Source organism: Ornithorhynchus anatinus, chromosome 3 (genome assembly GCF_004115215.2).
Source record: "Ornithorhynchus anatinus isolate Pmale09 chromosome 3, mOrnAna1.pri.v4, whole genome shotgun sequence".
Taxonomy (NCBI): domain Eukaryota; kingdom Metazoa; phylum Chordata; class Mammalia; order Monotremata; family Ornithorhynchidae; genus Ornithorhynchus; species Ornithorhynchus anatinus.
Window position 1 is genome coordinate 125429153 of NC_041730.1, and position 24542 is coordinate 125453694.

At 45.2% G+C, this 24542-nt stretch overlaps 1 non-coding gene across 1 annotated transcript; it reads right to left on the reverse strand.

Annotated features, from left to right (window-relative positions):
- Window positions 1-10461: 10461 nt before the first annotated feature.
- On the reverse strand, window positions 10462-10599 carry LOC114810805. The gene has a single exon (XR_003758497.1). It is a non-coding gene; the product is annotated as a small nucleolar RNA SNORA7 (small nucleolar RNA).
- Between the last annotated feature and the right edge of the window lie 13943 nt (window positions 10600-24542).

The following is a 24542-nucleotide window of genomic DNA, read 5'->3' on the forward strand; positions in this document are numbered from 1 at the left end:
TTCACCGTACCTCAATCTCATCTATCTCACTGCCATCCCCTCACTCAGGTCCTGCCTCTGGCATAGAATATCCTCCCTCTTCAAAAGTAACAATCACTCCCCCCATCTTCAAAGCCTTACTGAAAGCACCTCTTCTCCGAAAAGTCTTCCCCAACCAAACTCTCATTTGCTCTTCTTCTACTCCCTTCTGCATCACCACTGCACTTGAATTTTCACCTTTTATTCACCCCTCCCTCAGCCCCACAGCACTTGTCAGCACATGAAGGCACATCTCCTCCAAGAGGCCTTCTCAGATTAAGCCCCACTTTTCCTCATCTCCCACTCCCTTCGGCATCACCCTGACTTGATCCCTTTGCTCTCCCTGCCTCCCACCTCCACAGCTCTTAAGTAGATATCTGTCATTTTGTTTATTTGTATTGGTCTGTCTCCCCGCCTCTAGACTCTAAGCTCATTGTGGGCAGGAAATGTGACTCTTTACTGTTGTACTCTCCAAAACGCTTAATACAGTGCTCTGCACACAGTAAGCATTCAATAAATACAATTGAATGAATGAATTCATCTCTAATTTATTTATTTATATTAATGTCTCTCTCCCACTCTAGACTGTTGTGGGCAGGGAACATATCTACCAACCCTGTTGTATTGTACTCTCCTAAGGGCTCAGTACAGTGCACTGCATGCAGAAAGTGCCCAATAAATATGAATGATGAACATGAGATGGTTGAAAGAAATGAAAGAAAGAGAGAGTTATGAAGATAAAGACCTTCTAAATGGAGACATTTACCTGTATCCTCACACACCTGGAACTCTATACCTTCATTAACAATCATTAACAACCCCCCCTTTCCTTCTGCTCCCCCTTCCCCTCCCCTCAGCACTGTGCTCACTTGTATATATTATTTATTACCCTATTTATTTCGTTAATGAGGTGTATATCTCCTTGATTCTATTTATCTTGATGTTGTCTCATTTTGTTTTGTTCTGTTTTGCTTTGCTGTCTGCCTCTCCCATCTAGACTGTGAGCCTGTCATTGGGCAGGGATTGTCTCTATCTGTTGCCGAACTGTACATTCCAAGTGCTTAGTACAGTGCTTTGCACATAGTAAGCACTCAATAAATACTATTGAATGAATGAATGAACAAACAAATCGGGTTGGACACAGCCCTGTCCCACTTGGGGCTCACAGTATTAATTCCTCTTTTACAGATGGGGGACATACAAGATAATTAGGTTGAGCACAGTCCCTTTCCCACACAGGGCTTAGAGTCCAAGTAGGAAGTAGAACAGGTATTAAATCTGCATTTTGCAGATGAGGGAACTGAGGCCCAGAGAAGTGAAATGATTTACCCAAGGTCACACGGCAGGCAAGTGGCAGAGCTGGAACAAGAATTCGGGTCCTCTGACTCCCAGGTCCTGAAAAAACATGTGCTCTTTCCCCTAGGCCACATGGGGGACCACTGATGACCGTCAAAAATATCATTCATTCATTCACTCGTACTTATTGAGCGCTCACCATACTAAGTGCTTGGAAAGTTCATTTCAGCAACAGATAGAGACAATCCCTGACCAACAACGTGCTCGTCAGACACAAAGACATACTTGATGTTACGGTTGTTGCAGATGTAATAAAAAACGCTGGGCATAACTAGACCCAGAGATGACTGGTGCTGTATAGTAATTATGGTATTTGTTAAGTGCTTACTATGTGCCAAGCACTGTTCTAAGCACTGGGTTAGATACAGGGTAATCATACTGTCCCACATGGGACTCTCACTTTTAATCCCCGTTTTACAGATGAGGTAACTGAGGCACAGAGAAGGTAAGTGTCCTGGCTGGTGACAGGCCAGATAAAAACAGCTAGCCACCCTACCTGTGGGTGCTCTCAAAGTAATTCCCCAAATGACCTGCTGGTAGTCTGAAGGAGTTAATGCACTAAGAATAATAATAATGATGATTATGCTATTTGTTAAGGGCTTGCTATGTATCAAAGGCTGCATAAAATGCTGGGGTAGATATGAGTTAATCAGGCCGGACACAGTCCCTATCCCACTTAGGCTCAGTCTGAGAGATACTCTGCAATACAATACAATGCAATACAGTGCAGAAAAAACTTTCGATCCTACCCTACAGGCCTGAAAGAGTTAACATTCCCCCCAAAGAAGTAGTTTAGAGAAGATGATGCAACAAGTGAGCCATTGCTATGGAAACCTTAAATGTTTTATTTCTTGACATTAATGTGTTTAAATCCTAACCACTTTGTGCTAAAATGGTGTTTGCTTTTAGGGTATATATAGTCTGCAATGAACTCGGGAATAAAAGGTTCATTAAGACTACAAGATAGACTCATTCTTTCCATTTGATTTGCTCGGAGCTGAGTTGACATTAGGGAAACTTTTTTTTTTTGAGGGCCGGGGGGTTTGTTTTAAGAAGAAATCCACAGGGCACTCCAGGCTTTTCTTTTGAGCTCTTTCTAAGAAATGAATTCCATGGGAAATTGATAGAAGTCACCTTTGGTGGCCTAGAGTTTTTTTCCATATTTGAAAAAGGCACACTGTTACCCCTCCCCTCCTTCTCCTTCTTAGAGCTCATAAGATGTGATTGAGTAGCCTTCATCATAACCACTGGTTATACTTGTGTGATACTTCTCTTTCAGACCTCAGAAAACTTCATAGATTTTACCTCCTTCATGGGCACACATTTAACATTCTGTTTTCTGTGATTACAGCACAACCGTCATCCATTGGTTACTATTAATTAGTAAATTTCCTGGTACCTGATTTACATAACAATAATGATGAAATTAATACAGTAGTGATAACTATTTATTAAGCTTTCATTATATGCAAAGCACTCTGCCAAATCCTGAGTAGGTACAAGAGAATTGGATCTGTTACAGTCCCTGTTCCACTTGGGGTTCACAGTCTAAGAAGGAGGGAGGATGGATATCGTCTCACCATTTTACAAATGAAGAAACTGAGGCAGAGGCGCTGCATAACCCAGTGGAAGGAACACAGGTCTGAGAGTCAGGGCACCTGGCTTCTAATCCCGACTCTGCCATTTGCCTGGGGCAAATCATTTCACTACTCTCTGCTTGCAGCATGGCGTAGTGGATAGAGCAGGGGAGTCAGAAGGTTGTGAGTTCTAATCCCGGTGCTTCCACTTGTCTGCTGTGTGACCTTGGGCAAGTATTTTCACTTCTCTGGGCCTCAGTGTCATCATCTGTAAAATAGGGATCAAGGTTGTGAGCCCCTTGTGGGACAGGGACTGTGTCGAACCCAATTTGCCTGTAACCACCCCAGCGCTTAGTAGTGTGCTTGGCACACAGTAGCAATTAACATACCAGAATTATTATTATTATTATTATTATTATTTCCTCATCTGTAAAATGGGGATTCCTGTTCTGCCTCCCACTTTAGACTGTAAGTCCCTGATTATCTTGTTTTTCCTCCAGCCCTTAGTTTAGTACTTGGCATGTAGCAAGCTATTAACAGTACCACAGTTAGTACTGCTATTATTAGAGAAGTTAAGTGACTTGTCTAAGGTCTCACATCAGGCAAGTGGCAGAACTAGAACTCCAGGCTCCTGATTCTGCTGTTTCTGACCCCTTCCCCTTGTCTTCCTCTGGTCTGGAATTCCTACCCCCCTGATATATGACAGCTCAGCAATTTCCCCACCTTCAAGCCCTATTAAAATCTCATCGCATCCAAGAAGCCTTCCCTGACTAAAAACCCTCATTTCCCCTACACCTTCTCCCTTCTTTATCACATATGTGCTTGGATCTGTACCTTTTAAGCACTTGACATTCATCCCACCCTCAGCACCACAGCATTTACATACACATCCATAATTTATTTTAATGTCTGTCTCCCTTTCTAGGCTGTAAGTTCACTGTGGGTAGGGAATGCATCTACAACTCTGTTATACTGTACTCTCTCAAGCACTTAGTACTGTGCTCTGCACATTGTAAGCACTCAATAAATATGATTGCTTGATGGCAATTACTTCCACACTGTTCCCACACCTGGCACTAAGCTTTTACTGCAGAGCTGAAAATCAAACCCTGAATCCCTGCTAACCCAGGATCATAAAATAGGCCACCGGGAATATAAAAAACTTCACTAAATTGTAGCCAGACGTGCCCTGTCTTGGTTTCCGTTGTACTTTCCCAAGTGCTTACTAAAGGGTACTGCACTTAGAAGGAGCTCAGCAAATAGCATGACTAATTGTTTTACTACTTCTATTACTTACTACTTCTTGAGGAGTTTCATTAGCTCTTGAGGCTACCAGGTGGTAATTCAAGTAACACGGTCTGACAAGGCACTTGAAAAATCACTGTGTACCTGAAGCCAGAAGGGACTGACCAATGACAGAATTTCCAACCCTTCGCTTGGGTAACCCCAGGGCTTTTAATAATAAATAATAATGGTGGCATTTGTTAAGTGCGTACTATGGGCAAAACACTGTTTTAAGCGCTGGGGAGAATACAAGGTGATCAGGTTGACCCATGTGGGGCTCACAGTCTTAATCCCCATATTACAGATGGGGTAACTGAGGCACAGAGAAGTGAAGTCACTTGTCCAAAGTCACACAGCTGACAAGTGGCGGACCCGGGATTAGAACCCATGACCTCTGATTCCCATGCCCGGGCTCTTTCCACTGAGCCACGCTGCTTTTAGCAGACAAAATGTTAAGTAGTAGCCCTCTTGTCAGCAGACTAACAGGTAGCATAATTGTGGTATTTATTAAGTGCTTACTATGTGCCAGGCACTGTTCTAAGCACTGAGGTTGTAGTTGTTGTCTTATGCTGTCTAGTCATGTCCAACCCATAGTGACGCCAAAGACACATCTCTCCCGGAACACCCCACTTCCATCTGCGACAGTTCTGGTAGTGGATCCATAGAGTTTTCTTGATAAAAATATGGAAGTGGGGGCAATCCTCTTCCACGCAGTAAACGAGTCTCCGCCCTCGACTCTCTCCCATGCCGCTGCTGCCCAGCACTGTGGAGTTTTGACTTGTTGCAGATTGCCTTCCTCTCGCTAGCCACTACCCAAGCTGGGAATGGAATGGGTAGGCCTCTCCTTGATTCTCCCTCCTGTAGTCGTGACTGGTAGAGTACTGGAACTCTCCAGATGCGACCCTGAGAAGGAAAGCACTGAGGTAGACACAAGATAATCCGGTTGGACCCGGTCCCTGTCAGTCAGTCAGTTGTATTTATTGAGCGCTTACTGTGTGCAGAGCACTATATTAAGCATTTGGAGGAGTACATTATAAAAATATAACACAGAAGTTCCCTGCACACAACGAGCTCGAAGTCTAGAGCGGGAGAGAGACATTGGGCTCACAGCCTCGATCCCCACTTTACAGTGAAGGAACTGAGGCCTGGAGAAGTGAAGTGACTTGCCAGAGGTCACACAGCAGACAAGTGGTGGAGCTGGGCTTAGAACCCACGACCTCTAACTCCAAGTCCATGATCTTTCCACTAAATCTATGAACTAGAACAGGACAGGTGAGCAATCATCACATGAGAAACAATCCCATTATCAGTAATAGCAGCAATAATAGTATTTACTAAGTACTTTCTGTGTACTGTGCTAATAGCTGGATGAGATCTAGGTGCAGTCTCTGTCCCTCAAGGGTGTCACAGTCTAAGAATAAAAGAACTGGCAAAATTAATTCAAGGAAAGGCCTACAGAAATATAGTCCTTGATCTCAGACTGCCTTTTCCAATTATTTATAGCCTGAAATCCTTAGGAAGAACTGGAAGGTGGGCCAGGTGGAAGCTTGAAGGGGGGATGTCTATTAAGCTATCAATCAGTTGTATTTATTGAGTGCCTTCCAGGGACCGCAAGAATGGGAAAGTACAACAGAAGCAAAGCGCCCATTCCCTGCCCATAAGGAGCTTACGATCTAACAATGGGGACAGACACGCAAAAGTATTTTCAAAGTTTTGGAGCAGGAGGAAGGACAAGGATCACAAAGATTGGATAATGACTATGTCAGCTGAATAAATGATTGAATGTATAACTGAATATACATATATTAGGGCAGAAAATGGGAACAAATCTGTAAGAGAAGCAGCATGGCCTAGTGGATAGGGCACAGTCCTGGGAGTCCAAAGGACCTGGGTTCTAATCCCAACTCTGCCACTTTGCTGTGTGACCTTGGGCAAGTTGCTTCACTTCTCTGAGCCTCAGTCACCACCTCATCTATAAAATGGGGATTAAAACTGTGAGCCCCATGTGGGACAGAGACTCTGTCCAACCTGATTATCTTGTAACTATTCCTGTGTTTAGAACAGTGCCTGGCACATAGTAAGCACTGAACAAATACCACAGTTATTGTTATTAGTGCTAAAGCTGGGGTTGGGTTGCTGTAATTTGGGGTATTGGGAATTAATTGGGGAGAGTTTCCTGGAGGAGATGGGATTTTAGGAAGACTTTAAAGATGAGGAGGGCTGAGGTCTGTCAGATTTGGGTGTGTGGAGGGGAGAGGAGGAAGTTAAAGTTCCAGAATGGTGTTTTGGACAAGTTTGTCCATCAGAATATTTTCTTGGAACTGCAGAGAAGCAATTCAGAGAACAAAAGACACAGACAGGAATTGAGAGTCGGAGAGATGTAACCAGGCAGAAAAGAGACAGCAGATAACATTTTCAAAAATCTTCAGGGGCTTCTTTTAGTTTTTCATTATTAGCCCAATTCTAAAATAACGCATGTATGTCAAAACGCGACAGCTTCATCTGAAGCCAAATTTTCTTTGAGACCATTTTATCCAGTCTCCCGAACATCATGGATCTAAGTAAGTACTGAACAGCAATGCCGGTGTTCAAAATGGTATAATCCAAAATGTTGGTTCCAGTATCTTTCTGTTCTGGATGGTTATTGCTCAGAGAAGAAGCTGCATGAATTTCACTCTCTCCAGTGTTTTTGTTTTTGTTTTTTTCCTCTTCATTATTCCTCACTAATGGAGGAGGGACATTGTGGGGATAACTGGAATAATGGATAGTGCTCGCACTCTGCCATTTGTCTGCTGGGTGACCTTGAACAAGTCACTTCACTTTTCTGTTCCTCAGATAGCTCATCTGTACAATGGAGATGAAGACTGTAAGCCCCGCAGGAACTGTGTCCAACTTAATTAACTTTTTTTATGGTATTTGTTAGTTTGTAGATACACACTAATCAGGTTGGACACAGTCCCTGTCTCACGTGGGGCTCACAGTCTTAATCTGACTCGATTTTGATCTTGATCTTAATCTTGACTCCGATCTCTTATTCAAACCACACATTCAATCCGTCACCAAAACCTGACGGTCTCACCTTCGCAACATCTCCAAGATCCACCCTTTCCTCTCCATCCAAACTGCTACCTTGTTGGTACAATCTCTCAACATATCCCGACTGGTTTGTTGCATCAGCCTCCTTTCTGATCTCCCATCCTCCTGTCTTCCCCACTTCAGTCTATACTTCACTGCCCGGATTATCTCTCTACAGAAATGTTTTGGGCATGTCACTCCCCTCCTCAAAAACTTCCAGTGGTTGCCTATCAACTTTCACAAGAAACAAAAACTCCTCACTCTTGGCTTCAAAGATCTCCATCACCTTGCCCCTTCCTACCTCTCCTCCCTCCTATCCTTCTCCATCACAGCCTGCACACTCCGCTCCTCTGCTGCTAACCTGCTCACTTGGCCTCGTTCTCTTCCATCCCGCCGTCCAACCCTGGCCCACATCCTATCACTGACCTGGAATGCCCTCCCTCCTCACCTCTGCCAAACTAACTCTCTTCCCCTCTTCAAAGTCCTACTGAGAACTCACCTCTTCCAGGAGGCCTTCCCAGACTGAGCTCTCCCTTTTCCTCTGCCCCCATTCCCTCCCCATTACCCCTACTCCCTCCTTCTGCTCTTCCCCCTTCCCCTCTCCACAGCACTTGTGCCTATTTGTATAAATTATTTATTACTCTATTTGATTAATGATGTATATATCTATGATTCTATTCTTCTTGATGGTATTGATGCCTGACTACTTGTTTTGTCTTATTTTGTTGTGTGCCTCCCCCTTTTAGACTGTGAGCCTGTTGTTGGCAGGGGATTGTCTCTGTTGCCGAATTGTACATTCCAATTGCTTAGTACAGTGCTCTGTACACAGTAAGCGCTCAATAAATACGATTGAATGAATGAATGAATTTCCATTTTACTGTTCAGGTAACTGACACACAGAGAAGTGAAGTGACTTGCCCAAGGTCACACAGCAGACAAGTGCCAGAGCTGGGATTAGAACCCACACCCTCTGAATCCTAAGTCTAGGCTTTTGCCACTAGGCCATGCTGCTTCTCTGGAGCAAGTTGTGTGTACCCCAGGCCTTAGTGCATGCCTGGCGCATAGTAAGTGCTTCACAAATACCTTTTTTTTTTTTAAAAAAAGGCTGAATCCCTCAGGTTCCAGGCTCAGGGAGCCTCTTTCACTTGACACCCATCCCTTCCCTTCTCCTCTTCCTCAACCCTTCCTCTCAGTGTGACTTCTCTCAGGACCTGAGAAGTACCAGGGCCTCAGCTACCCGTTTTCTTCCTTTGGGTTTTTTGGACCGTGAGTGTAGTAATCAATCAATCCTATTTACTGACCACTTATTGTGAGCAGAACACTGTACTAAGTTCTTGGGACAGTATAACAGGTCACATAATTAGGGCCAGAGCCAGGATTAGAACCCAGTTCCCCCGACTCCCAGTCCCATGCTCTTTCCTCTAGGCCACACTGTTTCTCCCTCCCTCTGAGGCTATACCCCTTTACTTTAAACTGCTGTTTCCAAAGAGACATGCTTTTAAATCGAATTAGTACAATGCACAGTACATGGAGTAAGAGCTTAGAATTGGTAGAAATGTTCCCTGACTAAAAGAGCTTACAGTCTAGAGGGATGTGCTAAGTGCTCAGTACAGTGCTCTGCACAAAGTAAGTGCTCATTAAATAAGATTGAATAAATCATAATGTAGTATTAGTTAAATTCTTACGATGGTCCAGGCACTGTGCTAAGAACTGGGGTAGATACAGTCAATCATTTTTATTGAGTGCTTGCCGTGTGCAGAACTCTGTGGTAAGCACTTGGGAGAGTACCATATAACAGACAAATTCCCTGACCACAGTGAGTTTACAGTTTAGAGGACAGAAGATAATTAGTTGGGACACAGTTTCTGTCCGCCTGGGGCTCACTGTCTAAGGGAAAGGGAGAATAATCATTTATTCTCTATTTTGGAGATGAGGAAACTGAGGTGCAGAGAAGTGAAGTGATTTGCCCAAGGTCCCACAACAGGTGAGTGGCAAAACAGTATTTTTTTAAAATGGTGCTTGTTAAGCACTTACTATGTGCTAGGCACTGTACTAAATTCTGGGGTAGATACAGGCTTATCAGGTTGGACAAAGTCCATGTCCCACATGAGACTCATGGTCTTACTCCCCATTTTGCGGCTGAAGTAACTGAGGAGCAGAGGAGGGAAAGGACTAGCCCAAGGTCACAACGCAAACAAGGGCAGAGCCAGGTTTAAAACTCAGGTCCTCTGACTCTGAGCCCTATGCTTTGTGCTTCTAATGCCGGACCTGCCACTTTTCAGTTGTGTGCCTTGGGCAAATCACTTCCTTTGTCTGTGCTTCTGTTACCTCATATTTAAATTGGGGATTAAGACCTTGAGCCCCATGTGGAATGTGGATTGTGTTCAACATGATTATCTTACATCTATTTCTATATATCTATATCTTTATTAATGATGTGTATAGATCTATGATTCTATTTATCTATTTTGAGGTATTGATGCCTGACTACTTGTTCTGTTTGCTATCTCCCACTTTTAGACTGTGAGTCCGTTGTTGGGCAGGGATTGTCTCTGTTGCCGAATTGTACATTTCAAGAGCTTAGTACTGTGCTCTGCACAGAGTAAGTGCTCAGTAAATACGATTGAATGAATGAATGAATATCTACCATAGTGCTTAGTACAGTGCCTGGCAAATAGTAAGCGCTTAATGAATGCCATTAAAAATGTGCATGTGAAGAGAAAGTGTAACTATCATAGCTTCTATGCTTGTTGGGAGGCCTGGCAACAGTTGGAATTTATATGCAAAACATTTTATCTCCATCCACTGTGGCTTCCCCCTCATCTTTTCAATCCCCACGAACTCTCTTTCTTGCTCTCCGCCTCTCAGTTTCATTCTTCTTTCTCTGGATAGACTTCTTCCTTCCTGGATATACTTGTCGTGTCTTCTACTGTCGAGTCGTCGCTTACCCATAGCAACACCATAAACACATTTCACCCAGAACGCCCCACCTCCATCTGCCATCGCTCCGGTAGTGGATCCATAGAGTTTTCTTGGTAAAAATATGGAAGAGGTTTACCACTGCCTTCTTCTTCCACGCAATAAACTTGAGTCTCCTCCCTCGACTCTCTCCCATGCTGCTGCTGCTGCTGCCCAGCACAGGTGAGTTTTGAATTGTAGCATATTACCTTCTACTCACTAGCCACTGGCCAAGCTAGGAATAGAATAGACAGGCCTTTGCTTGACTCTCCCTCCCGTAGCCAAGATTGGTAGAGTACTGGAAACTCTCCAGGTGTGATCTTGAGAGGATCCTGGATATACTACTCTCTCTGAAATCCCATTTTTGTCTCCTTGGCTATCAATCAATCAGTCATATTTATTGAGTGCTTTACCATGTGCAGAGCACTATACTAAGCACTTGGAGAGTAATAATAATGTTGGTATTTGTTAAGTGCTTACTATGTGCAGAGCACTGTTCTAAGCGCTGGGGTAGATACAGGTTAATCAGGTTGTCCCACATGAGGCTCACAGTTAATTCCCATTTTACAGGTTGAGAGAACTGAGGCACAGAGAAGTTAAGTGACTTGCCCACAGTCACAGAGCTGACAAGTATATATTTTATTACCCTATTTATTTTGTTAATGAGTTATACATCCCCTTGATTCTATTTATTGCTATTGTTTTTGTCGGTCTGTCTCCCCCGATTAGACTGTAAGCCCATCAGTGCCCAGGGATTGTCTCTATCTATTGCTGAATTGTACATTCCAAGCACTTAGTACAGTGCTCTGCACATAGTAAGCGCTCAATAAATACTATTGAATGAATGAATGAAAGTGGCAGATCCAGGATTCAAACCCATGACCTCTGACTCCCAAGCCCAGGCTCTTTCCACTGAGCCATGACAGTGTAACAGAATTGGTAGACATGACCCCTGACCATAACGAGCTTACAATCTAGAGGGGGAGGCAGACATTAACATAAACAAAGAAATTATAATACTAATAATAATGTGGGTATTTGTTAAGCGCTTACTATGTGCCGAGCACTGTTCTAAGCACTGGGGTAGATACAGGGTCATCAGGTTGTCCCACATGAGGTTCACAGTTAATCCCCATTTTCCAGATGTGCGAACTGAGGCACAGAGAAGTGAAGGGACTTGCCCACAGTCACACAGCTGACAAGTGGCAGAGCCTGGATTCAAACTCATGACCTCGGACTCCCAAGCCCGGGCTCATTCTACTGAGCCACACTGTAGCTATGTACCTAGGTGCTGTATATAAGTGCCTGGCTATAATGATAACATGGGCCTAGGAGACAGAAGGTCATGGGTTCTATTTCCAACTCTGCCACATATCTGCTGTGTGACCTTGGACAAGTCACTTAACTTCCCTGAGCCTCAGTTCCCTCATCTATAAAATGGGGATTAAGACTGTGAGCCCCACGTGGGACAACCTGATTGCCTTGTATCTACCCCAGTGCTTAGAACAGTGCTTGACACATAGTAAACAGTTAACAAATACCGTCATTATTATCACAATTAAGGTATTTGTTAGGTGCTTTCTAGGCTCAGTGGAAAGAGCATGGGCTTTGGAATCATAGGTCATGAGTTCGAATCCTGGCTCTGCCACTTGTCAGCTGTGTGACTGTGGGCAAGACACTTCACTTCTCTGTGCCTCAGTTACCTCATCTGTAAAATGGGGATTAAGACTGTGAGCCCCACGTGGGACAACCTGATTCCCCTGTGTCTTCCCCAGCGCTTAGAACAGTGTTCTGCACATAGTAAGTGCTTAACAAATACCAACATTATTATTATTAAGTGTTGTGATACTCAGGAGATAATTAGATCAGAGATGGTCCTTGTCCTAGACGAGCTTCACAGCCTAAGGGCCTAGATATGCTGTCCGCTCAGGAACAATGCAGTGGATTTATTAGCTGCTTTCTAGAAATCATTCCATTACTGATTAACAACTCAACCCTCTTCTCCCCCACTCACCCTTGTGCTCAAAAGGGTCAAATTATTGTCAATTTAAAAACAGGTCTCTTTGGAAAGAACTGTTTAAAGTACAGGGGTGTGGCCTCAGAGGGAGAGAGAAGCAGTGTGGCCTAGAGGAAAGAGCAAGGGCCTGGGAAGCAGGGGACCTGGGTTTTAATCCCAGCTCTGCCCCTACTATGTGACCTTGGCTAAATCACTTTATTTTTTTCTACCTCAGTCTCCTCAACTGTAGAAAGGGGATTATATGCATAATTCTCCTTTATGTCCTCACTCCTCTCTAGGCAAATGATCATTATAGTTCTTCCCTCCCTCTTACTTCCTTTAAACTTGATTTTCAGAAATCCAGGACTCTCCCCACTCTTTTGAGTCAGGAGAATAATCCCATTCACCCTGAGAAGTGAAGTGGCCTGGGAGCTGGGAGTACCATGTGGGACAGGGACTGTATCCAGCATGATCACTTTAGTATGGTAATAAAATAATAATAATAGTAATGATAATCATGGAATTTGTTAAACACTTACTATGTGCCAAGCAGTGTATTAAATGCGGGGGTGGATACAAGCAAATGGGGTTGTACACAGCCCCTGTCTCATCTGGAGGTCACAGTCTCAATCCCCATTTTTCAGAGAAGGTAACTGAGACCCAGAAAAGTGAAGTGAGTTAGTTGCCCAAGGTCACACAGCAGACCTTTGGCAGAACTGGGACTAGAACCCATGACCTTCTGACTCCCAGAGCCATGTTCCATCCACTACACCATGAGAGTAAGCACTTAGCAAATGTCACAATTATTAGAATTAGGGGAAGAGGCCCTGAATATGACCCTGTGGCAAAAGGGTCCCAGGGCTATGGTGGAATCAGAAGCCCTCTGTATCTAGAGAGGCCAACTGAGTCCAATTAAAATCCCCAATAGCAGAGTCTTTTGGATGGCCTGATCAAGACTCATCTTGACTAAATCCAGGTGTCAAAGATCACCATCTTGGTTGCTCAGCAGGTGGATATCTTTTTTTTTTTACAATATTTGATAAGCTCTTATATGCCAGGCACAAAGCTGACTGAGAAGCAGCGTGGCTCAGTGGAAAGAGCACGGGCTTTGGAGTCGGAGGTCATGGGTTCGAATCCCGGCTCGGCCACTTGTCAGCTGTGTGACTTTGGGCAAGTCACTTAACTTCTCAGTGCCTCAGTTCCCTCATCTGTAAAATGAGGATTAAGACTGTGAGTCCCATGTGGGACAACCTGATTGCCTTGTAGCTACCCCAGCGCTTAGAACGGAGCTCGGCACATAGTAAGCGCTTAACAAATACCAACATTATTAGCGGTGAAGCTGGGATTAGAACCCATGACCTCTGCCTCCCAAACCCATGCTCTTTCCACTAAGCCACACTGTTTCTCACTACACTACAACAGAGTTGGTAGACACATTCCCCAGGCACTCAAGCTTACAGACTAGAGGGGAGTGAAGAGAGAGATCTCCCTCCTCCCTCCAAAATTTCTTGCCCTGACTCAAAACCTTGGCCTTCCTCCTCCACCACAACCCTAATACTTCCGGCTGTTCCCTAACTTCAAATTAGCCTTGGGCAAAGTCCCCTGGGCCTTGGAGTGGGGCAAGCTCTCCAGACCCCAGCCGTCAAAAGTCTGACTGTGAGATCATCCAACAGATAGCGGCGAGATGAAATAAAGCAGGTGGAGGTCATAAAAGCCTCCATGAGGATTGGTGGAAGGAGCGAATAAGGGGCCTGGAGCTGGTGGGGGTTGAGATTACTTCAGGGGGCCTTCTTCCTCTGTCACGGTTGGAGATGGGGGGCTGCTATTATTCCTTCCACCTTGGGGTTCCTCACCCCAAATCCTCAGGTTGTGTCTGGAGCTGGGAGTCGGTGAGTGTTCCAGGGAGAGTCAGCCAGCCACACTGAAACCCTCAAGCGGCTTGGCTGGCGAATGCTTCCAGTTTCACAACAAACAAAGTGATTGGGCCAAGGTGAGGAAGCAGATGCAGTGGCATTGAGGGCACCTGGGCAGATAAGGGGCTGAATTTGTCTGAACATGAGCGGGGGAGCAGGGCCCTCAGGCTCTCAAGGCCAGACCAGGCTAAAGTGACGGTAGACTGAGAGGTAGCGTGGCCTAGTGGAAAGACCATGGGTCTGGCAGTCAGAAAGACATGAGTTCTACTTCTAGTTTTGCCATTTGTCTGCTGTGTGACCTTTGGCAATTTGCTTCATTTCTCTGGGCCTTGGTTACCTCATCTGGAAAATGTGGATTAAGACTGGGAGCCCCCGGTGGGATATAATAATAATAATAATGTTGGTATTTGTTAAGCGCTTACTATGTGCCGAGCACTGTTCTAAGCGCTGGGGTAGACATAGGGGAATGAGGTTGTCCCACGTGGGGCTCACAGTCTTAATCCCCATTTTACAGATGAGGGAACTGAGGCACAGAGAAGTGAAGTGACTTTCCCACAGTCACACAGCCGACAAGTGGCAGAGCTGGGATTCGAACTCATGAGCCCTGACTCCAAAGCCCGTGCTCTTTCCACTGAGCCACGCTGCTTCTCTAAAAGCCCACCCTTGGCCGAGCTCGGACGGCGGGAAGGCGTTCCCCGGTAGCAAACCCCGTGGGCACCATCGGTGCTCTCTGAAGGAACCGCAGGTCCTAGGGCCCGATGGATCGATCGATCGGGGATATGGACGGTGTCCAACCTGATTTGTTTGTTTCTGCCCAGTATTTAGTACAGTGCCCAAAACAAAGTCAGTGCTTAACAAATACCATTCAGAAAAAAGAAAAGCCCAGAGGCTCCTCCCCAGAGCATGAATGTTCCCCTTTGCAACACTGCCAAGGTTTTTTTGTCCTAGAAATGGCTGCAATGGAGGTAAGCACAGGGGGAGGATGATGGGAAGACCAGTTCATTCATTCTTTCAATCTTATTAATTAAACACTTACTGTGTGCAGAACACTGTACTAAACACTTGGAGAAGTACAATCATAAAGAGTGACAATCTCTGCCCCCAGAGAGCTTCCAGTCCTGAAGGTGGGGAGACAGACACCAATACAAATAAACAGACTTCAGTGCAAGGGGGCCTCTGTGAAGGCCATCTATTCAGGACAGCTGCCCTCCCCTGCCCTCTTTTTGATGGTATATGTTATTAATGATTGTGGTAATAATTGTGGGATTTGTTAAGCACTTACTATATGACAAAAAGTGTTCTAAGCCCTGGGGTAGGTACATGTTAATTAGGTCAGACACGGTCCCTGTTCCACATGGGTTTCACAGTCTAAGTAGAAGGGATAACAGTTATTTAATCCCCATTTTAGAGTTGAGGAAACAGGCAGATGGGGGTCAAGTGACTTGCCCACAGCGTACAGTTGACAGAGCTGAGATTAAAACGCAGATCCTCTGACTCCCAGGCCCGTGCTCTTTCCACTTGCCAGGCACTGTACTAAGCATTGGGGTAGATATAAACTAAGCAGGTTGGACACAGTCCATGTCCCACGTGGGACTCACAGTTTTAATCCCCATTTTACAGATGAGGTAACTGAGGCATGGAGAAGTTAAAGGATTTGCCAAGGTCACACAGCAGACAAGGCCCGGAGGGGAATTAGAACCCAGGTCCTAAGTCCACGCTCTTTCCAATAGGCCACATGCCCAGGGCCTAGCAAAGCCGTTCCCCCTAGAGAATAGTTCTGCTGCTGGAGAGAGTGGCAGGGTGAATGCAGAGGGAAGTTATCTTCCTTCCACCCAAAGGCAGTTTTGACTGCAGAGCAGCCACAGAGATGAGGGTTGGGAGTATAGTCATAATGATAATTGTAGAATTTATGCCAAGGACTGAGCTAAGTGCTGAGGTAGCTACTACATCATCAGATCAAACATATTCCCTGTTCTACATGGAATTCACTAATCCCCATTTTACAGAGAGGAAATGGAGGCACAGAGAACGTAATATAAATAAATTATACCTTCAAAACCTTAAGCAGCGTGGCTCAGTGGAAAGAGCCTGGGCTTTGGAGTCAGATGTCATGGGTTCGAATCCCAGCTCTGCCACTTAATTAATTAATTAATGTTGGTATTTGTTAAGCGCTTACTATGTGCAGAGCACTGTTCTAAGCGCTGGGGTAGACACAGGGGAATCAGGTTGTCCCACGTGGGGCTCACACTCTTAATCCCCATTTTACAGATGAGGTAACTGAGGCACAGAGAAGTTAAGTGACTTGCCCACAGTCACACAGCTGACAAGTGGCAGAGCCGGGATTCAAACCCATGACCTATGACTCCAAAGCCCGTTCTCTTTCCACTGAGCCACGCTGCTTCTCTGTCACGCTGCCCACTTGTCAGCTGTGTGACTGTGGGCAAGTCACTTAACTTCTCTGTGCCTCAGTTACCTCATCTGTAAAATGGGGATTAAGACTGTGAGCCCCACGTGGGACAACCTGATTCCCCTGTGTCTACCCCAGCGCTTAGAACAGTGCCCTGCACATAGTAAGTGCTTAACAAATACCAACATTATTATTAAGGTCACATCTCTTCAAACCTCCTGTCACCCTACCCATCCACCTCTCTCTCTCTCTTTCTCCCTCTCTCTCTCCCTCTCTCTCTCTCTCTCTCTCTCTCTCACCCTCTCTCACCCTCTCTGTCTCTCCGTCTCTGTCTCACCCCTCAACCATTTTCCACTCATCTCTACCATTTCCTAATGTGGTATTTGTTAAATGCTCACTACGTGCCAAACACTGAACTAACCACTGGGGAAGATACAAGAAAATCAAGTCCCACATGGGGATCCCAGTCTAAGTAGGAGGGAGAACAGGTATTGAACCCCCATTTTGCAGAAGAGGGACCTGAGGCCCAGAGATGTTAAGTGACTTGCCCAAGATCCCACAGCAGACAAGTGGCAGAGCCAGGATTTAGAACCCAGGTCCTCTGACTCCCAGGCCCAGGCTCTTTCCACTTGGCCACACTGACTGCCTCCCCTGCACCATGCATATACTTGGTTCACTGACCTTTGAGGAAACCTTGCTCTGTCCCATTTTCTGCTCAGGAAAATCTGTTCTCTTTCGTATATGCCTTCAGACTTCTACGTAATTTTCACTTCCTTTGTCTGAAACCCAGATGGGATACCTCGGGGGAGATGCCTCTAATTTTTTTGTTATGGTTGGAAGATCTTGAGAAGCCAAGAACTTAGTACAGTGCCTGGCAAATAGTAGGTGCTTAACAAATGCCATAGTTGTCATTATTAAGAAAAAGGTTCAATTTAAGTAAAGGTAATTGATATTTAGTCATTCGAGTTTCCTGGAAAAGGGGTATGTTCCAAAGAAGCAGAACGAGTCAGCAGCAATAGAGGCAGTAATGGGATTTATTGAGCACCTCCTGAATGCAACACACTGTACTAAGCAACTAGGGTTGTGATGGCCAGTCCGGCCGGACGCCATACTTCAGAGCGGGAGGGAGAAGCCAGGAGAGTCACTCTGAGATGTCCCTCCCTGAGGGAAATCTAAATTCTTAGCCAAGACAGAAAGAATTGGGGAGGAAGTAGCAGGGACCAGATTTTTGGAGTTGACACTTGGCCATCTTAATAATAATAATGATGATAATAATAATAATAATAATAATGGCATTGGTTCATTCAATTCATTCAATCATATTTATTGAGTGCTTACTTTGTGCAGAACTCTGTACTAAACACTTGGAAAGTACTATACAGCAAATAAACAGAAACAACCCCTGTCCATAAAAGGCTTACAGTCTAGAAGGGGAGAGACAGGAATCAAAACAAGTAAACAGGCATCAATATAAATAAATAGAATTATAGATATATACATAAATACATAGGTGCTATGGGGCGGGGAGGGAGGAAGAGCAAAGGGAGTGAGTCGAGGTGATGCAGAAGGGAGGGGGAGCTGAGAAAAAGGGGGTTTAGTCTGGGAAGGCCTCTTGGAGGAGGTACACCTTCAGAAGGGCTTTGTTAAGTGCTTACTATGTGCTGGGAACTGTGTTAAGCACTGGGGTGGATACAAGCAAACTCATTCATTCAATAGTATTAAGCGCTTACTGTGCGCAGAGCACTGTACTAAGTGCTTGGAAAGTACAATTCAGCAGCAAATAGAGACAATCCCTACCCAACACAGGCTCACAATCTAGAAGTGGGGAGACAGACATCAAAACAAGTAAACAGGCATCAATAGCAGCAATATAAATAAATAGAATTCTAGATATATACACAGCATTAATAAAATAAATAGAATAATAAATATGTACATATATACATAAGTGCTGTGGGGCGGGTCGAGGGGTAGAACAGAGAGAGAGAATCAGGGAGATGAGGAGGGGAGGAGGAGCAGAGGAAAAGGGGGTCTTAGTTTGGGAGTGTGTAGCTTGGATTGTAGTCGGCCAGGGAGGTGAGGTAGAAGGGGGAGAACTGATTGAGTACCTTACAGCCAATGTTAAGGAGTTTCTGTTTTATATGGAGATAGAAGAAACTCTCAGGTTGGACACAGTCCCTGTCCCCTGTGGGACTCACAGCCTCAATCCCCACTTTCCAGATGAGGTAATTGAGGCCCAGAGAAGTGAAGTGACTTGCTCAAGGTCACAAAGCAGAGAAGTGGCAGAGTCGGGATTAGAATCCATGACCTGCTGACTCCTAGGCCAGTGCTCTCTCCTCCATGCCTTGCTGCTTCTCGTGCTACTTGAAGCTTAGGGTTGCCAGCTGTGGGCCTGGAAGGGTAAGACACATAGAGGGCCCATCCTGTGGAATCTGGACGGACACGGGGCACTGGAAAGAATCAGAGAGAATAACGGTAACTGAGGCCCAGAGAAGTGAAGCAACTTGCCTGATGTCATACAGCAGACAAATGGTGGAGCCAGGATTAGGATCCGTGACCTCTGACTCCCAGGCCCGTGTTCTCTCCACAACGTCAGCCTGCCTGTGCTCCATCCATTAGCTAGAAGTCTCAGTTCGTGGTGTCTGCCTGAAGTAGGGGTCCGAAGGAGAGCCCTAGGTCCTGAAGAGACTTGGCAACTGGGAAGCTGTGGGAGAGGGAGTGAATGCTCTCTTCTTGAGCTTCATTCAGTTCATTCAATCATATTTATTGAGCATTTACTGTGTGCAGAGCACTGTACTAAGTGCTGGGAAAGTACAGTACAACGGTAAACAGTCACATTTACTGCCCTCAATGAGCTTACAGTCTAGAGGCAGTAAGACAGATATCAACACAAATAAAGTTACACATAAGCACATAAATTCTGTGGGGCTGGGACGGGGGAAGAGCCAAGGGAGCAAGTCAGGGTGACATAGAAGGGAGTGGGAGATGAGGGAAAGTTGAGCTTAGCCTGGGAACACCTCATGGAGGAGGTGTTCATTCAGTAAGGTTTTGAAGAGGGGGAGAGTCATTGTCTGGAGGATTTGAGGAGGGAGGGCGTTCCAGAACGGAGGAAGAACACGGGCCAGGGTTCGACGGTGGGACAGGCGAGAGCGAGGCACAGTGAGAAGGTTAGCACCAGAGGTGCAAAGCGTGCGGGCTGGGATGTAGAGGGAGAGAAGCGAGATGAGGTAAGAGGGAGCAAAGTGAAGAAGAGCTTTAAAGCCAACAGTGAGGAGTTTTTATTTGATATGGAGGTGGAAGGGTCAATCACTGGAGTTTTTTGAGGAGGCGGGTGACATGTCCTGAGCATTTTTGTGGAAAAATGATCCGGGCAGCAGAGTGAAGTATGGACTGGAGAGGGGAAAGGCAGGAGGCTGGGAGGTCAGCAAGGAGACTGATGCAGTAATCCAGGAGGGATAGGATGAGTGATTGTACTAACCTGGTAGCAGTTTGGATGTAGAGGAAAGGGCTGATTTTAGCAATGTTGTGAAGGTGGGACTGACAGGATTTGGTGATGGATTGAATATGTGGGTTGAATGACAGCGAGGAGGGGGGTGGTAGGCTAGTCCTCAATGACCCCTTCACCTTTGAAGCGGTGTCTGGGCTTCAGTCAAAGGGTAATGGCAGTGATAGGGTGCAGGGCCTTGAGATGCCCCAAGCAAAACCCCTCAAACACGTATTTAAAGAACTGAAGTGATTCCGGCTGGGGTGGGGTCTTTCAGCCAGGAGTTAGGAATGAAAATTTCTAGCAAAACCTCAGGGCCACAAGATAGGTGTTAAAGACAAGGTTCCTGGCCATGAGGAGCTTTACCCTTACAATTTCAAAAAAAAATAAAAAATCCAAAATAAAATTATCCTTGTCAAAAATTCTTATTCTTATCCTTGTCAAACATTCTTATTCTTAACCTTGTCAAAAATTCTAAATTATTTTTGAAAACTCTGTTGCCTTACTTGGATAACTCCTTAAATCTAGAGTAGCTAGAACAAATGAAAAGAAAAAAAACCCAGAAGTGCCTATATAAGTTTTATTTTTAGAACAGCAATCAACTAAACTATTGACATTGGCCCGTTGGTAATGACGTTAAGAAAGCTGACCCTTTTTCAATTTAGATCGACTCTACTTAAAGTGTAGGCATAACTGCTGTTTGTTTATTAATACTTCAGAAAGTCACTCAATCCATAAAATAATGCCTGACAGCTATAATAGGCTTAAAGTCAAGTCCTGGGAAAAACATGTTCCATCCTGTTCTCACATAAAATTGCATTTCTAAGAAAAATTGTGTAGGATGTTTAACTGATAGATCATCCTTTAAGAAAGGAGAGAGTAGTAGATTTAGCTCCTGGTATAATATTCATTCCCAGCCCGGTTTCTGTGAGCACTGTTTCTGCTTATTGTGGTCAGGGAATGAGTCTGTTTATTGCATGTACCCTCCAGAGTGCTTAGCACAGTGCTCTACACACAGTAAGCGTTCAGTAAAAGGAGCAGCGTGGCTCAGTGGAAAGAGCCTGGGCTTGGGAGTCTGCGGCCGTGGGTTCTAATCCCGGCTCCGCCACTTGTCAGCTGTGTGACTTTGGGCAAGTCACTTAACTTCTGTGCCTCAGTTCCCTCATCTGTAAAATGGGGATGAAGACTGTGAGCCTCATGTTGGACAGTCTGATGACCTTATATCTACCCAGCGCTTAAAACAGTGCTTGGCACATAGTAAGCGCTTAACAAATACCAAATTATTATTATTATTAAATATGATTGAATGAAATGAATGCACGAAAGTGTTCCAAATCTACTGTTATGTCTAGCCTCTTGAATTCAGAAGAGGCTACTTCATTATTTGCACCTTTATTTCCTGGTCACATTTTAAAGTCTCTTAAAAGAGTGTGACCCCTGCAGGTAGGAGCAAACCATCCTCAAGACAGGAGATGTGAGTTTGAATCGATCAATCGATGAATTATATTTCCTGAGCGCATACTATGTGCCGAGCTCTGCACTAAGCGGTTGGGAGAGTACAACAGAACAGAGGTGGTAGACATGTTCCCTGCCCACAATGAGCTTACAGTCCAGAGGGGGAGACGAACATCAGTATAAATAAATTATGTAAGTGTACATAAATGCTGTGGGACTGAGGGAGGGGTGAATAAAGGGGGCAAATCCAAATGCAAGGGTGATGCAGAAGTTTTCTCTCCTCCCTCACCCTGCTCCTACAACCCTCCAGAAGGTTCTAACAGGGAAGCATCCTGTCCCTGAAAGAGATCAGTTCTAGGAGTCAGGAGATCTGGGCTCTGCCACTGGCGTTACTTCACCTCCCTTCTCTCCTTTTCCATCCCAGCCGGCACACTCCGCTCCTCTGGTGCTGTTAACCTCCTCGCGGTGTCTTGCCTTGTCCAGTCCAGTCATTGACCCCTGGCTCACATCCTACCACTGGCCTGGAATACCCTCCCACCTCAAATCCACCAAACAATCCCACTTGCCCCTTTGAAGCCCTACTGAAGGCTCACCTCCTCCAGGAGGCCCCAGACTTTTCCTCTGCTCCCCTTCCCCTCCCCATCACCCTGATTCACTCCCTTTGCTCCACCCGCCCCCGCAGCACTTGTGTATGTATGCACATATTTATAATTCTATTTATTTATACTAATGATGTGCATATAGCTATAATTCTATTTATTTATATTGATGCTTCTGATGCCTGTTTACTTGTTTTGACGTCTGTCTCCCCCCTTCTAGACTGTGAGCCCGTTGTGGGCAGAAATTGTCTATTTGTTGCTGAACTGTACTTTCCCAGCGCTTAGTGCAGTGCTCTGCATACAGTAAGCACTCAATAAATACAAATGAATGAATGAATGGCCTGCTATATAAACTGAGGCAAGTCACTGGGCCTCAGTTTCCCCATATATAAAATAGGGCTCAGGTACCTGGTTTTATCTTGAATCTACTCCAGCACCTAGGCCAGTGCTTGCCATCTTGTCTTATGCCATCGACTCATTTCTGACTCATAGCGATGCCATGGACACATCTCTCCCTGAATGCCTCACCTCCATCTGCCATCATTCTGATAGTGTATCCATAGAGTTTTCTTGGTCAAAATATGGAAGTGGTTGCCTCCTTCCACGCGGTCAACTTGAGTCTCTGCCTTCGACTCTCTCCCCTGCCACTGCTGCCCAGCACAGGTGAGTTTTGACCTGTAGCCGATTGCCTTCCCCTCACTATCCACTGCCCAAGCTAGGAATTGAATAGATATGCCCCTTATTAGCTCTCCCTCCTGTAGTTGAGACTGGTAGAGTACTGGAAACTCTCCAGGTATGACCCTGAGAGTGGGCTTGCCATCTAGTAAATGTTTAATACCGCTATCATCATTCTTCTTCTGGAGGCCAAGTCTCAGGATAGGAGACACAGGATAGGAGAGCTGAGTTGGGTTAGATCCCTTTCCCTCCTCTCTGTATTTCGATCTCATCTATCCCTTTTCTGACCCCCTCACCCAAGTCCTCCCTCTGGCCTGAAACTCCATCCCCCTTCTTATCCAGCAGAACAACACTCTACCCACCTTCAAAACCCTCCTAAAATCCCATCTCCTCCATCAGACCTTCCCTGACTAAGCTCTCATTTCCCCACTGGCCTTTTCCTCATAATCAGCTATTCACTTGGCTGTGCTTGACTTGAGCACTTTGATGTCTCCCCCTCTAGACTGTAACCTCATTGTGGACAGAGAATGTGTCTGTTTATTGTTATATTGTACTCTCCCAAGCGCTTAGTACAGTGTTTTGCACACAGTAAGTGCTCAATAAATTTGATTGAATGAATGAATGACTAGCCCAGCCCTACAGCACTTATGCTAATATCTTTATATTCTATTATTTCCCCTATCTGTAATTTTCTTTAATGCGGTCTTCCCCTGTAGACTGTAAGCTCCTTGTGGACAGGAATCATGTCTACTAAGTCTTTTATATTATACTTACCCAAGCACTTAGCACACTGCTCTGCACAGAGTAAGTGCTCAATAAAAATTACTGATGTCTTCGGCCAGCCCCACCCAGCACTCTGCCCTCCACACATTTTGCTAAGTAGAGAAAAGCTGTTCAGGTGGCATCATTATGGTCCCTCAGATTCTTAACTTGGAGTGAAAACAAATTCAGTGTAAGTAAGCCACCGAGTAGAATCCTGGCAACGCCAATACTGCTGGCAGTTTTTTTATTTGTTAAGTGCTTACTATGTGCCAGATACTGTACTAAATGTTGGGGTAGATACAAGCTAATCAGGTTGGACACAGTCCATGTCCGATGGGGGCTCACAATCTTGATCTTTGTTTTGCAGATGAGGTAACTGAGGCAAAGAGATGTGAAGTGACATGCCCAAGGTCACACAGAGGACAAGTGGCAGAGTCAGGCGTAGAACCCATGGCCTTCTGACTCCCAGGCTGGTGCTCTATCCACTCGGCCATGCTGCTTCTCACGTTCAGCCACAGAACTGACCTGAAGGTTTAGGGCCTTTGTGGGCAGGGAGATCTCAGAAGCTCAGTTCTTGGTTCTCTACTGTTTTCACTTTCTACATATTTTCTTGGGAAGCTCATCTGCTTCTTACAAGATTTCAATTTCTACCTCTATGCAAAAGACCCCAAACTTCACCTCCAACTTTAACCTCTCATTTGCTTTATTCTCTAGAATCTCCTCTTGTTCTTGGGACAACTCCACCGGGATGGCTCACCATAAAATCACTTATGTCCAAAATGGAACTCCCAAATTTTCTCATCACTATTAACAACCTTCTGCGTTTCAGTCTCACAATCTGGGTGTCACCTTTAACTCCTCTTCGTCTTCCTATTCAGCCTGATCCCAAATCCTCCCAGTTATTCGTACTGTAAAATAGTTCATTGCTCTGTTCTTTCCTCTCCTCCCATTCCAACACCACCACCATCCTGGTTCAAACTCTA